The sequence below is a fragment of the Meles meles genome, chromosome 16 (genome assembly GCF_922984935.1).
Source record: "Meles meles chromosome 16, mMelMel3.1 paternal haplotype, whole genome shotgun sequence".
NCBI lineage: Eukaryota > Metazoa > Chordata > Mammalia > Carnivora > Mustelidae > Meles > Meles meles.
In genome coordinates this window covers 7247501-7259972 of record NC_060081.1, presented here as the reverse complement: position 1 = coordinate 7259972, position 12472 = coordinate 7247501, and the positions used below count along the sequence as shown (strand labels likewise).

The 12472-nt window shown below is 58.6% G+C and overlaps 1 pseudogene; it reads left to right on the top strand.

The window, feature by feature from the left end:
* Positions 1-11415: 11415 nt before the first annotated feature.
* On the top strand, positions 11416-11555 carry LOC123927367 (annotated as a pseudogene).
* The last annotated feature ends 917 nt before the right edge of the window (positions 11556-12472 follow it).

Genomic DNA, 12472 nt, shown 5'->3' with positions numbered 1-12472 from the left:
CAGGCCTGTGCCTCTGAGTGCTGGGGGGCGGGGCAGGGGACAGTGAGCAGTGAGCGATGGCAGAGCAGGTGTTCTGTGGGTACTGCCCGTATTCTCCAGTGAATCTGGCTGTAAACCCAAAACCACTCAAAATAAGTAAATAAGTAAGTAAGTAAGTAAATAAATAAATAAATAAATACAAACAAAGTCGAAACCCACAGAAGGAGGGGTGCCTGGGTGGCTCATTGAGTCAAGTCTCTGCCTTCAGCTCTGGTCATGACCTCCGGGTACTGGGATCGAGTCCCAAATCAGGCTCTCTGCTTGGCGGGGAGCCTGCTTTCCCCTCTCTCTCTGCCTACTTATGATCTGTCTGTCTGTCTGTCTGTCTCTCTCTCTCTGTCAAATAAATAAATAAAATCATTATAAAAAGGAAAACAAAACCCCAGAGAATGGACAATGTTGGGCTCTGAGTGGGTGATGATGATGCCTCCGTGTGGATTCATCCATTGTAAGCGATACACCAGCTTTGCCACAGATGGTTGGATGGTCAATAGGCTTGTGGGGGGAGTGGGAAGCTCTCAGGGAGCAGACATGTGCTCTGAGTGCTGGGGGCGGGGCAGGGGCCAGTGAGAAGTGAGCGATTGCAGAGCAGGTGTCCTGTGGGTACTGCCCGTATTCTCCAGTGAATTTGGATGTGAACCCAAAACCACTCAAAATAAGTAAATAAGTAATTAATTAAATAAATAAATAAATAAATAAAAAGAAAGGCCCATGAAAGGTGTGTGTGTGTGCGCACACATGCGTGCGTGCGCACACACACACACACACACACACACACACACGAAGGAACAAACCCAAAAACAGACAGACAGGCAGACCGGATGTGGAGCTGCCGGGGAAATGGCCAAGAAAGAATTGCAGAGATGTGTTTGGTGCAAAAAAGTTGCTTTTATTACAGCACGGGGACAGGATCTGTGGGCAGAAAGAGGTGTGCTGGGATTGTGAGGGGTAACTGGTGATATGGTTTCCAGTTAGTGGGGGTTAGGGATGAGGTCAGTCTCCAAGGAATGTGTGTATGCTGCGAGCAAGGTCTCCGAGACCTTATGGGTCTACCCATTGTCAAGGTGAGGTGAGTCCCTCTTGTTGAAAGTTGGCGGTAACTGTCTTCTCCCAGAATATGGAGAATATGGAGGCATCGGAGTAGTTCTAGATGACATGGAGTATTTTCTTACTTAGAGACGGTGACATTCTGAGAAAATATAGACTGAAAAAAATCATGATTGAAATGGCATCCTGTGAAACTACTCAGTCCACTGAAGTGGTGAAATCTTGCCTCGTGTGAGTAATTTTCATGTATGTCTTTCATAATAAATGAATGATATTCAAAATAATGATAAGGAAGGTAAGAAGGAAGGCTGGCAGGCAGGCAGGTAGGCAGGCAGGCAGGCAAAAGGGACAACCCTTTTGTTTTAGCAAAGCATTAGTCATGGGACCCTTTCGATGTGTGTCTATGGACCCCGTGTTGGAAGAGGGACGTTAGCATATCGTGGGCATGTGTGGCTATCGGAGTGAAGGACACTGACTAGAGCGATCCTCACGGGTAAAACATGGAACAAAATCCTTGAGGGAATTGCAGGGGTGTTACACCCTTTATGTGTGTCAGGGATTCATCAGTGGGTTACAAGTGGTCAGGGGACCTAGCTGTCGCCTCATTTCTCTTGCCTTGGCTCTCTTCATCCGGTCCGAGTGACATTCCAGGTGGACAATCTCACTGCTGGGGTGTTGGTGGGGCTGGTGGTGGTGGTGGTGGTGTTTGGTCATGGTGGTGGACACACATTCTCCTCTACCAACTTAGGGTCTGTGGCTGGGCCTAGGATGGCGACCGACAGAAGAGCTTCCCTGAAAAAGGGCATCTAACTATGGGGAGGTGTTTGCCTGCACAGGAGCGCCTTCCCAAGGGCCTAAAGATGGGGACTCGAGGGGTGCCTGGGTGGCTCGGTAGGTTTGGCCTCCGCCTTCCACTCAGGTCATGATCTCCGGGTCCTGGGATCGAGCCATGCATTGGGCTCTCTGCTCGACAGGGAGCTTGCTTCCCGTCCCCCCACCTCCTCTCTCTGCCTACTTGTGATCACTGTCTCTCCAATAAGTAAATAAGATAAAATCTTAAAAAGAAAAGAAAAATGAAAGACAAGACAGGGACTTGATCCACTCGTGAAGAACAGATAAGCCAAAGGGGTTTGGGCAAGGGGCGGGCAGGCCGTGGTAAAGACAGCCCCAGGAAGACTGGGGTGGGGGTAGGGGTGGGGGGCTGGTAGAAGAAGTTTCATCGACATGGACGGTTCAGACCCTAATTCTCCAGCTCCCCTCTCCTGTCTCTGGTGATGGAGGATGGCTTTCCGCTTTCTGGTTCCAGGGAAGGTACCTGTCACATGGGATTTGGCTCTCTTGGCCTCAGGAAGGCCAGAAGGGTCGGCATATTATTCTGGTAGCTGCTGTGTCTATAAGGAGTGGAATTTGAGATAACCAATGTGCCACAGTGGGCATCTTTTCAGGGTGACAGGTTCTGGTTTCCTTCAGGGCAGTCTGGGTAAGTGGCTGACGGGTCCTTGTTCCTCGGGAATCCCTCTCCCCATCCCTGGTCCCACCATCGCTCGCTCCTTTCTTTCCGGCCATTCCCGAGGCTCCTCCACAGCGGCAGGGTGCCTGGGCATAGGCTCCTGGGCCTGGGTGTTAAAAAAAAAATCGGAAGTTTCCCTGCCGTTCGACCCTGGGCCCTGCAGAGTTTGTCCTTGCTATGGTTCCTCTGTCTTTTTAATCCCCTCTGGGATGATCAGGGATGGACTCCCTGCCTCTCAACCCCAGACTTCATGTCCCTTTGGAATTAGACATAAAACGGCCTCGCTGGTTTTCTGAGTCGGTGGCCTTGTCATAGACACGACCTGCTCAAAGGGACCTGACCTTGAAAATCTTGGATTTCTTCCTTGCCTTTGGCCATGTGGCAGACTTCCCATCTGAATGGATTGTACCCCATTCTCCTAGTGACCCTGATCCGACCTCTGAGAGCATTTCCTCATTTTGTTTCTCTCTGAGCAACACCCTCCACCACCACCACCCCACACCTCCCACTCCTGGCTGATCCCCCAGGACTCTGTGTGTCCTTTGCCCTTGGGTCCCCTTCAGAGGGTGTTTCATAGAGCCTAGGGTTTTAATTTTGGTGACTTCCAACCCCTCCGTTTCTTTTTTACAGATTGCGCCTCAGGTGTCCAGTCTTAAACCCTCTTTGCTTGGCCCTAGATCCCCAGGTTTCCCCCTAGAATCACCCCCCAGCACACACACACACACACACACACACACACACGTGTGTTCCAGTGTTCTGTTTCCTATAGAAGTGTGAGATCCGTTTGGAGTTCACATTTGTAGGAGGAGTGAGGTCTGCCTGTTTGGATGGAAGCTTTCCTCTTCCTCTTTCTTTTTTTCTTTCTTTCTTTCTTTTTTTCCCTCCTTAAAAAAGAATGTCGGTGGTGGTGGTGGGAAGGAGGGAGGGAGGGAGGGCGAAGGAGCGAAGGAGCGAAGGATCGAAAAGGAGGGTCAGAGAGAGGGAGGTGAGAAGCAGAGTCTCTGCTGAGTAGGGAGCCCCAATGGATGGATGCGGGGCTCGATCCCAGGACCCAGAGATCATGACCTGAGCTAAAGGCAGAGACGTTTCACCAACTGAGCCACTTAGGCGCCCCAGTTTTCTTGTTTCTTTGTCTGCCTGCTTGCCTGCATGTTGGGTCTGTGGATGTCTGATGACGGACTATCCTCTGATTTTGTGGGGAGGTGGGCCATGTTTCCTCCTTTGAATGGCCTTTGCGCATCGGCAGAACTTCGGTTGGGCTTGGGCATATCTGTTTCGGTATCTGTTCCATTCCATCGATTCATCGACTGACCAACCGTGTCTCTCTGTCTGCCAATATCACAGGGTCTTCATGTCCTCTACAAAGAAAGCATTCGACCAGGGGCGACTTTATTTCCGATTTTTGTTTTGTTTTCCTTTGTTGTGTTTGACATCGCCATAGCAATTCAAATTTCTTTTGCATGTCAGCTCTGTACACCCACCCAGTGTGGCCCTGGAACTCAGGACCCCCACAGATCAAGAGTTGCCTTCCTCGGGGGTCCTCTGGACGGAGCCAGCTAGGTGCCCTGAAAGACGTGTACTTGAAACATAGGTGTTAAGTCTGCGCCCATGAACTTTGCACTGGGAAACCTTATTTGGATTGTCACACTCTTGGGGAAATACTGGTGAAAGAACATCGTGTAGCCAACAATGGAGGAAATGACTTGGGAGGAAAACCTTCTTTTCCAGTTTCTGCTGTTTGGTCAATTCTCTCAACTCAGCAGGTGCCCAGCCTTCAGAGTCACATTATTTGCTTGATTTCTCTCTTGTCTGCGTTTTCCTCATGTACTTTTATACTGAGTGCTCTGGATGGATGGTTGACAGAGAACAGATTACATCCTGGGGTGTGTGTGTGTGTGTGTGTGTGTGTGTGTGAGAGAGAGAGAGAGAGAGAGAGAGAAAGAGAGGGAGGGAGAGAGAGGTGTGCGGGGCGTGCCACGGTGGGAAGCTGGTGCCTCTGGGCCTGCCAGGCCACCAGGGTTGGGGGTGGGGTGTGTGTGTGTGTGTGTGTGTGTGTGTGTGTGTGTGTCCCATGGCGAATCGGGCTCCCCCTTCCGGTGGCAGTGGCCTGGACGCATTTCCCAAGTCTCCCCTGGGAGAGCTGAATCATGCCGTGCCAGCTGGGAGCACCCTAGGCTGATGACCCAGGGACACGTACCCCTCCAAAGTGGGCCGGGAGGAGATCAGGCGGCCTGGCGGCCAGCCGCCCGTCTTCACTGGCCCTGTGATCCGGATCTGCCTCGGTGTCTTTCGTGGCGGTTGTCTGGCGCCACCTGGCGGCCGCTTTTATATAGCTTCTCCCCGCCGGAGCGTGGGCGATGTTGGCAAGGGATGGCATTTGGCCGCGGTCCACAAGCTGGAGTTCCGGGAGGCTGTCGAAACTAAAGCGATCATCCCGAGGTCTCTGGGGCATCGGCGCGCGATCAGCTCGCAGGAGATTGAACCCCCAGGTATATGGGGGAGGAGCGGCACCTCCCACACCGCCTCCGCCTCCTCCTCCTCGCTCTCACGGAGGGGTGTTTGGAGCTGCCTGGAGGGGTCGACCAGCACCCGCCAGTGCCCCCTCCTCCGCCGCCCGCGGTGGAATGGGAGAGGGTGTGTGCCTTTGGTGCAAGGACGCCTTTTGGCCTGTGGCTCTGGTCGGTCATCCGGCCTTCCATGTCCCACGTGTCCCGTGTGTCCCGTGTCACACTCGGGCGGTTGGGGACCAGCCCGAGCCTCGCAGGGAAGCCAGTGGATGGCGCGAGGGGTCCGTCCGCGGGCACGCGTGGGGCCCTGTTCGTCGCCCCCGATTTTCTCACCAAGTTTTCCGAGGCCCGTTGCGTAGGTGGGGACAGGCTGGGACCGGTTGGGACCGGCTGGGACCAGCTGGGACCGGTCTGTGCAGGCCATGCGGCAGCTGCGAGGGGAGGTATGGGCCGCGATGTCCATGGAGGTCCAGCCGTCAGGGGGCGCCTCCGCGGGTCCGACCCCTCTCCCAGTCCCAGCCAGGGAGTCAGCGACGGTCCTGGGGTCAGTCCTGAGGGCCAGGGCCGGGGGGCCGGTTGGCCCAGGGGGCCAGGGGCGAGGGGGCCGGGGTGCCGGGGGGCCGGGGTGCCGGGGTGCCGGGGTGCCGGGGCCGGGGCCGGGGCCGGGGCCGAGGGAGAGGGAGGAGGAGGAGGAGGTGAGGGCCAGCAGGTCCCTCCGCAGAACTTGATTTTTTCTAAGTCCTGACCTGGGGACAACAGGCTGACAAGGGGAGGAGCTACCCCGCCCAGGAGGCTCCACCTCTTTTGAGTCCGTGGTCGGTCCCACCTGCCCGCTTCCCCACGCTCCAGATGACCCTGGGGGTTCCGTGGGGCGCCCCCCTCTTTGCAGAGTAATGGAGCAGTGTTTGGGGCCAGTGGCTGGGCCATGGTCCCACAAGGTCCCGGTGACCCGTGGCTAGGCCCCGCCAGATGGCGTAGCTATTTTGTCCCCTGAAAGGAGCACTTTTTGCTGCCAGGTAGGTGCTGACACGCTGTTTGAGTGACTCGCCTTAGCGATGTGGGTCTCTGGGTGCGTGCGGGGCACTGGGCTTGGCCATGGTTCCAAATCCAGCTTGGCCCTCGCTCGTTTGAGCCATCTGTGTGGGCCTGTGTGCCGGCTCTCGTGCCCCCAAATGGTGCTGGGCTGTGGTGCCACCTCTGGTATCTAGCACCCAAGGGCAGTGTGGGCAGGTGGCATGGGTCCTTTACCCTGTTCACTCCACGCTGTGGGCGCCCAGCTGCGGCCGTGGTAACCCCTGTTCTGTTCCACAAGGCTCCATGCCACGTGTCAGGCATTCTCCTTGGGTTGCCCTGCTGCTCTTGCCCTGGGCTTGAGGGGTGTTGGTGAGGCTGAAAGCAAGTCCCTCTGGTCGGTTGTCCTCGCCAGGCATTTCCCCCCTCGGGTTCCTCCTTGGGCATGTTTTCACTGATTGATGTGGTGATGTCACGTTCTCCTGGGCTGGTTCTAAGCCGCATCAGATGAGGGACGGACATTCATGGCGAATGAGACCGCTCTTCTCGCTCTGCCTGCGGGTCCCTCGCTCCTCCTCCTCTGCCACCCGCTGTCGTGGGGGGTGTGGGGAGAGGGTGCTGGGGGGGTTTGTGGGCTCCGGCCCGACTCCACTTTCCCATGGTTCTCGCCTCAGGGTGCCCGTGGGTGTGGGGTCCATCTGATGCAGCGGACACTCTCGCTTACCGCTCTTGGCTTCGTGTGGGGTGAGCCACCCTCCCTGTGTCGGGGAGGGCCGTCCTGATGCCGTGCTGCTCACCACCTGGGCGTGCTGTGCGCATGGCGCCTGGCCCTCTGTGGTGCCCCTGGAGCGCTCCAGGTTGTCTAAGGTGCCTGAGGCCAAGTGGTGGCGTCGTTTCCCATTCCCAGTGACCCCCTCGGACTGCCGCTGTCAGTGGTGTGTCCGAAGAGTGGGTGGTAGAGTCCGTAAGGGAGGCCCACCCGCCCCCCTCTGTGGGGGTGCAGGCACCTCGTCGTCCCCTGGTGTGCTTCGTGCCAGAGTGGTGTGTGTGGACAGGACTTGGTGGGGCGTGTGAGTGACTGCACCGGGCCGAGCCAGCGCTGCAGCGCCTGGCCAGCCAAGGGATGCTGCTTTTTTTGTCCAGCATGCCGTGCCAGTCTCCGCTCCTCTCGTGGCCTCGGTGTGGAGGCATGAGGTTCCTTCTGGGCGGGGATGGGAGCAATGCATGCGTAGAAGAGGCAAAGGCCGTTCCCTCATTGATCTCTGGCCATGAGCGCTCAGGATTGTCCTGTTCCTGTCCCTTACCGCAGACCCACCCCTGCCCCCCCAGGCCCTGGAGGCCTTTGGGAAGCCGTTTTCTTGGTGGAGCCCGGTTGGGGGGATGAATGGGTGGGGGTGAGGCGCCCTCGGTGGGAAAGCCTTCTCTAGTGATCCAAGAGGGTGCCTTGGGGTACTGGAACACCCAGCCGCCGCCCCTCCTCTGCGCATTGTGGCCACCAATGCGGGGTGACTACCATTGCGTGTTGGGCAGAGTCCCCTCTCCGCAAGGGGTCTGCTGGCCCCGCGGTGGGGCTGAGCATCGCTCTTTTGCCTACCGCTGCCTCCGCCTCCCCCCTCCGAGTCGGGGGAGGATCACGCTGGGCCTGGCCGGCGTCTGGCACGTGGGGCTTCCACGTGCATGCAAGTGCTTGGGCGGCCACTCCCCTGCAGTGTGTGTCTCCTTGCCCTGTGCCATGAGAACGGATGTCTGCCACCCGCTCCAATGCCGAGTCGCTGCTGGTGGTGACCAACCTGGTCAGCCTCCCCCCGGCCGGGGGCGGGACGGGTGCTGGCGGTTTTGGTGACTCTAGATAACCTTGGGCTATTGCACGCCCCCTGTGGCAGTGACGACCCATTCAAATGTCTGCCCTATCAACTTTCGGTGGTAGTCGCCGTGCCTACCATGGTGACCACGGGTGATGGGGAATCAGGGTTCGATTCCGGAGAGGGAGCCTCAGAAATGGCTACCACATCCAAGGAAGGCAGCAGGCGCGCAAATTATCCACTCCCGACTCGGGGAGGTAGTGACGAAAAATAACAATACAGGACTCTTTTGAGGCCCTGTAATTGGAATAAGTCCACTTTAAATCCTTTAACGAGGATCCACTGGAGGGCAAGTCTGGTGCCAGCAGCAGTGGTAATTCCAGGTCCAATAGCCTATATTAAATTTGCTGAATTTAAAAAGCTCCTAGTTGGATCTTGGGAGCGGGCGGGCGGTCAGCCAAGGCTAGCCACTGCCGTCCCTGCCCCTTGCCTCTGGGCGCCCCCTTGATGCTCTTAGCTGAGTGTCCCGCTGGGCCCAAAGCGTTTACTTTGAAAAAATTAGAGTGTTCAAAGCAGGCCCGATCTGCCTGGATACCGCAGCTAGGAATAATGGAATAGGACCACGGTTCTATTTTGTTGTTTTTTGGAACTGAGGCCACGATTAAGAGGGACGGCCGGGGGCATTCGTATTGCACCGCTAGAGGTGAAATTCTTGGACCGGCGCAAGACGAACCAGAGTGAAAGCATTTGCCAAGAATGTTTTCATTAATCAAGAATGAAAGTTGGAGGGGCGCCTGGGTGTCTCAGTGGGTTAAAGCCTCTGCCTTCGGCTCAGGTCATGATCCCGGAGTCCTGGGATCGAGCCCCACATCAGGCTCTCTGCTCTGCAGGGAGCCTGCTTCCTCCTGTCTCTCTGCCTGCCTCTCTGCCTAGTTGTGATTTCTCTCTGTCAAATAAATAAAAAAATATTTAAAAAAAAAAGAAAAAAAAAGAATGAAAGTTGGAGGTTCGAAGACGATCAGATACCGTCGTAGTTCCAACCATAAAAGATGCTGACTGGCGATGCAGCAGCTTTATTCCTATGACCCGTCGGGCAGCTTCCGGGAAACCAAAGTCTTTGGGTTCTGAGGGTAGTATGGTTGCAAAGCTGAAATTTAAAGGGATTGACGGAAGGGCACCACCAGGAGTGGAGCCTGTGGCTTAATTTGACTCAACACGAGAAACCTCACCCGGCCTGGACACGGACAGGATTGACAGATTGAAAGCTCTTTCTCCATTCAGTGGGTGGTGGTGCAAGGCCATTCTTAGTTGGTGGAGCGATTTGTCTGGTTAATTCCGATAATGAATGAGACTCTGGCATGCTAACTAGTTATGCGACCCCCGAGTGGTTGGTGTCCCTCAGCTTCTTAGAGGGACAAGTGGCATTCAGCCACCCGAGATTGAGCAATAACAGGTCTGTGATGCCCTTAGATGTCCGGGGCTGTGCGCATGCTACACTGACGGGCTCAGCGTGTGCCTACCCTACGCCGGCAGGCGTGGGTAACCCGTTGAACCCCATTCATGATGGGGATCGGGGATTGCAATTATTCCCCATGAACAAGGAATTCCCAGTAAGTGCGGGTCATAAGCTTGCATTGATTAAGTCCCTGCCCTTTGTACACACCGCCCATTGCTACTACCGATTGGATGGTTTAGTGAGGCCCTGGATTGGCCCCGCCAGGGTCTGCCCACAGCCCTGGTGGAGCTCTGAGAAGACGGTCGTACTTGACTATCTAGAGGAAGTAAAAGTCGTTACAAGGTTTCTGTAGGTGAACCTGCGGAAGGATCATTAACAAGATTGCCAAGGCAGCCGGCCTGTTGGGCCTGTCAGCTCGAGAACACCTCACCCGTGCGGGGCAGGCTGGCCGGTGTGATGCTGGCCCTCTGGTCGCGAGGGACGAGAGAGAGAGAAAGTGCACGCGCAATGGATAAAGGGCCCTGAGGAACAGGGGGAAGGAGGCACCCAGAGGCATGTCGTGGGAGCCCCATGACAGCGGCCTTGGTGGCGGAAAGGCGGCGGTCGTCCAGAGGGAGGGTGGGGTGACACAGCGCCTTTACCCCCCCCCCCCCCGCCTATCCTCTCTGGGCTCCCCTGCCTGTCTTCCCCTTGCGGGGCTGGTGCCAGGTGCCCCCCCGCCACACCCCTTGGCATGCCTTGTCCCTGGTCCCGGGCCTCCCACATGCCTCGCCTTCCCCGCGGAGAGCGGGTGGAGGGCTTGGGGAGGGGCGCTCCGCCGGCTGCCAAGCCACAGCCTTCGCCCTCGATGCTGGTCCTTCCCGGTCGCGGCGCCCGCACAGTGTCCTTGGCGTGTCTTTGGTCGCATGGCACGGCAGCGGGCCCCCGTGGCGCCTTCCGGGGGTGGTTCGGGTCTGGCCTCCCACCGCTGTGGGCCTCAGAGCCTAGGCTCATGCGGGACGCTGGCCCGACGGCCGCCTCTGGCCTCCTCCCGTCCCTCCTGGACGGTTCTCTTCTTGGTCCCTCGGACGTCCTCTGCTCTGAGCCTGCCCTTCCTCGGCTCCGTGTCTCTCCCCTCCAGCCCCCCCGCCCAGGCCTTGGGCCCGGGTTCGGCTCCTCGCCTTCCCCGCCCCTGCTGCTCTTTTCCTCCATGCCTCACGTGCCCTGCCTGCCTGTGCCCCTCTTCCCACTGCAGACCCTCGCCCTCTGTGGCTAAGGGGGCCTGGGTTTGCGGGTGCGGGGAGGGATGCAGGTGTGGGCCAAAGAGAGCTTCAGGGTGCTTGGGAAGGGAAGGGGGGTCTGGTCCTCCCCTGCGGCGCTGGCAGGGAGTTAAGGAATGGGGAGAAGGCAGTGCCGGGTGTCAGTGTAGGCCGGCCGTGGCAGCACCCGATGGGGGTCCGTCATGGGCCAGCAGTGCCAGGGTTTCCGTGTCCCGCAGGGTTGGCCATGGCCGGGATTGGCATCGAGGTGGGGCAGCCTGCGGCCTCGTGTCTCCCCTCCTGCCTCGCCTGTCCCCCACCCCCTGTCCAGGTACCTAGCACGTCCCCATGCAGAGGTTTAAAGACCCTTTGGGGTCGCCCATCTGCCTTGGGTCTGGGCAGTTGGGCCCTTGGGGAGGAGAGTTCCCTTCTCCCCCAGATTCTGCCGCCCACACCACCCCCCCAGGGCCAGGGTTGCTACACCAGGCCACAGCCTTCACGCGGCCTTTGGGAGGGGGCTACCCGGCAGCCCCGTTGGGCCATGCATGTGTGTATGCCCCGCGTCCCTCGGTGTGTGTGGGTGCGGCAGGTGGGAATCCCCTTGGCGCCTGTGGGGTTGTCCGAGCGCCGCCCCTCGCGTGGGGGGCGGTGGCCGGATGCCCCATTGTCCAACCTTTCTGACCTTCTCAGAGTCTGGTCTCACTTGTGTCTGACTGGCCGGCCAGAGGCACCCCTCCGGGGGAATGTGCTGTGCCAGGGGGGCGCCCCTCCAGGGGTCGGCCCCCTGAACGATCAAAACTTGTACAACTCTTAGCGGTGGATCACTTGGCTCATGCGTCGATGAAGAATGCAGCTAGCTGCGAGAATTAATGTGAATTGCAGGACACATTGATCATCGACACTTCGAAAGCACTTCCTCCTGGGGCTATGCCTGTCTGAGCGGTGCTTAAGGATCAGTTGCTCCCCTAGGGGTCTGTCGCCCCAGGGGGTGGAGTGGCTGGGGGTTTGCCTCACAGGGCCTGGGTCTGCCAGTGCCCTCCATCCCCATAAGTGCAGACACGATGGCCTCATCTGCCCCCTGTGCCCCTAGTCCCTGCCGCCCGCCCCCACACCAGGCCCCGCCTCACCCCGCCAGGTCAACCTGGCGGTGGCACGTGTGGGATGTGGGAGGGGATGGAGGCATGCGTGTGTGGGGGGGAGCCAGTGCTGGCGCTGGGGTGGGGAGGGGTGGCCCCGCCCGCGAGAAAGGAAGAGAGAGGAGAGCTCGCGCTGAGGGCCGCGGTCACTGCGGTTCCTCTGTGGGGAGATCCCTCGTGCAGCACGCAGTCTTGGGGTCGCCAGGGTTGTGCGTTGGGGGGTATCGTGGTCCCGTGCAATTCGTCGGTGGTGGTCCTTGGTGGGGGAGAGCCCTGACCTGGAACGCTGTTGGTCTCGCCGCCATGCCCTGGGCTGCGAGCTGCGGTCGTCCCGGCCAGGGCGGCCTCCGTCGGCTGCTGCCTGGCATCCGGGGTCCGCGCCCGCCCGTCCCTCCCTCCCCACGGGTGATCCCGGCCTTCGCTCTGTCGGGGCGGCTTGCGCAGAGGCCAAGTCGTGTCGCCTTCCCCCAGGGTTGCAGCCGCGCCGCGTGCCCCGAGCCCTCAGTGGGTCGGGGTGGGGTCTCAACGGGGTGTTGTCATCCAGGAAGGACATGGCCCCGGCCCCGCGGCCATGAGGCGGTTGCACACGAGGGCATCGGTGAAGGAAGGAGGGAGGAGAGGAGCCCGGGTGGGGGGTGGTCGGCGGTGACCGCTGTGCCCCGCCGCCCCCCGCCCCCGCCCGCCGCCCAGGCTTCGTGCCCATGCTCCCTCCAACCCCCGCCCTTG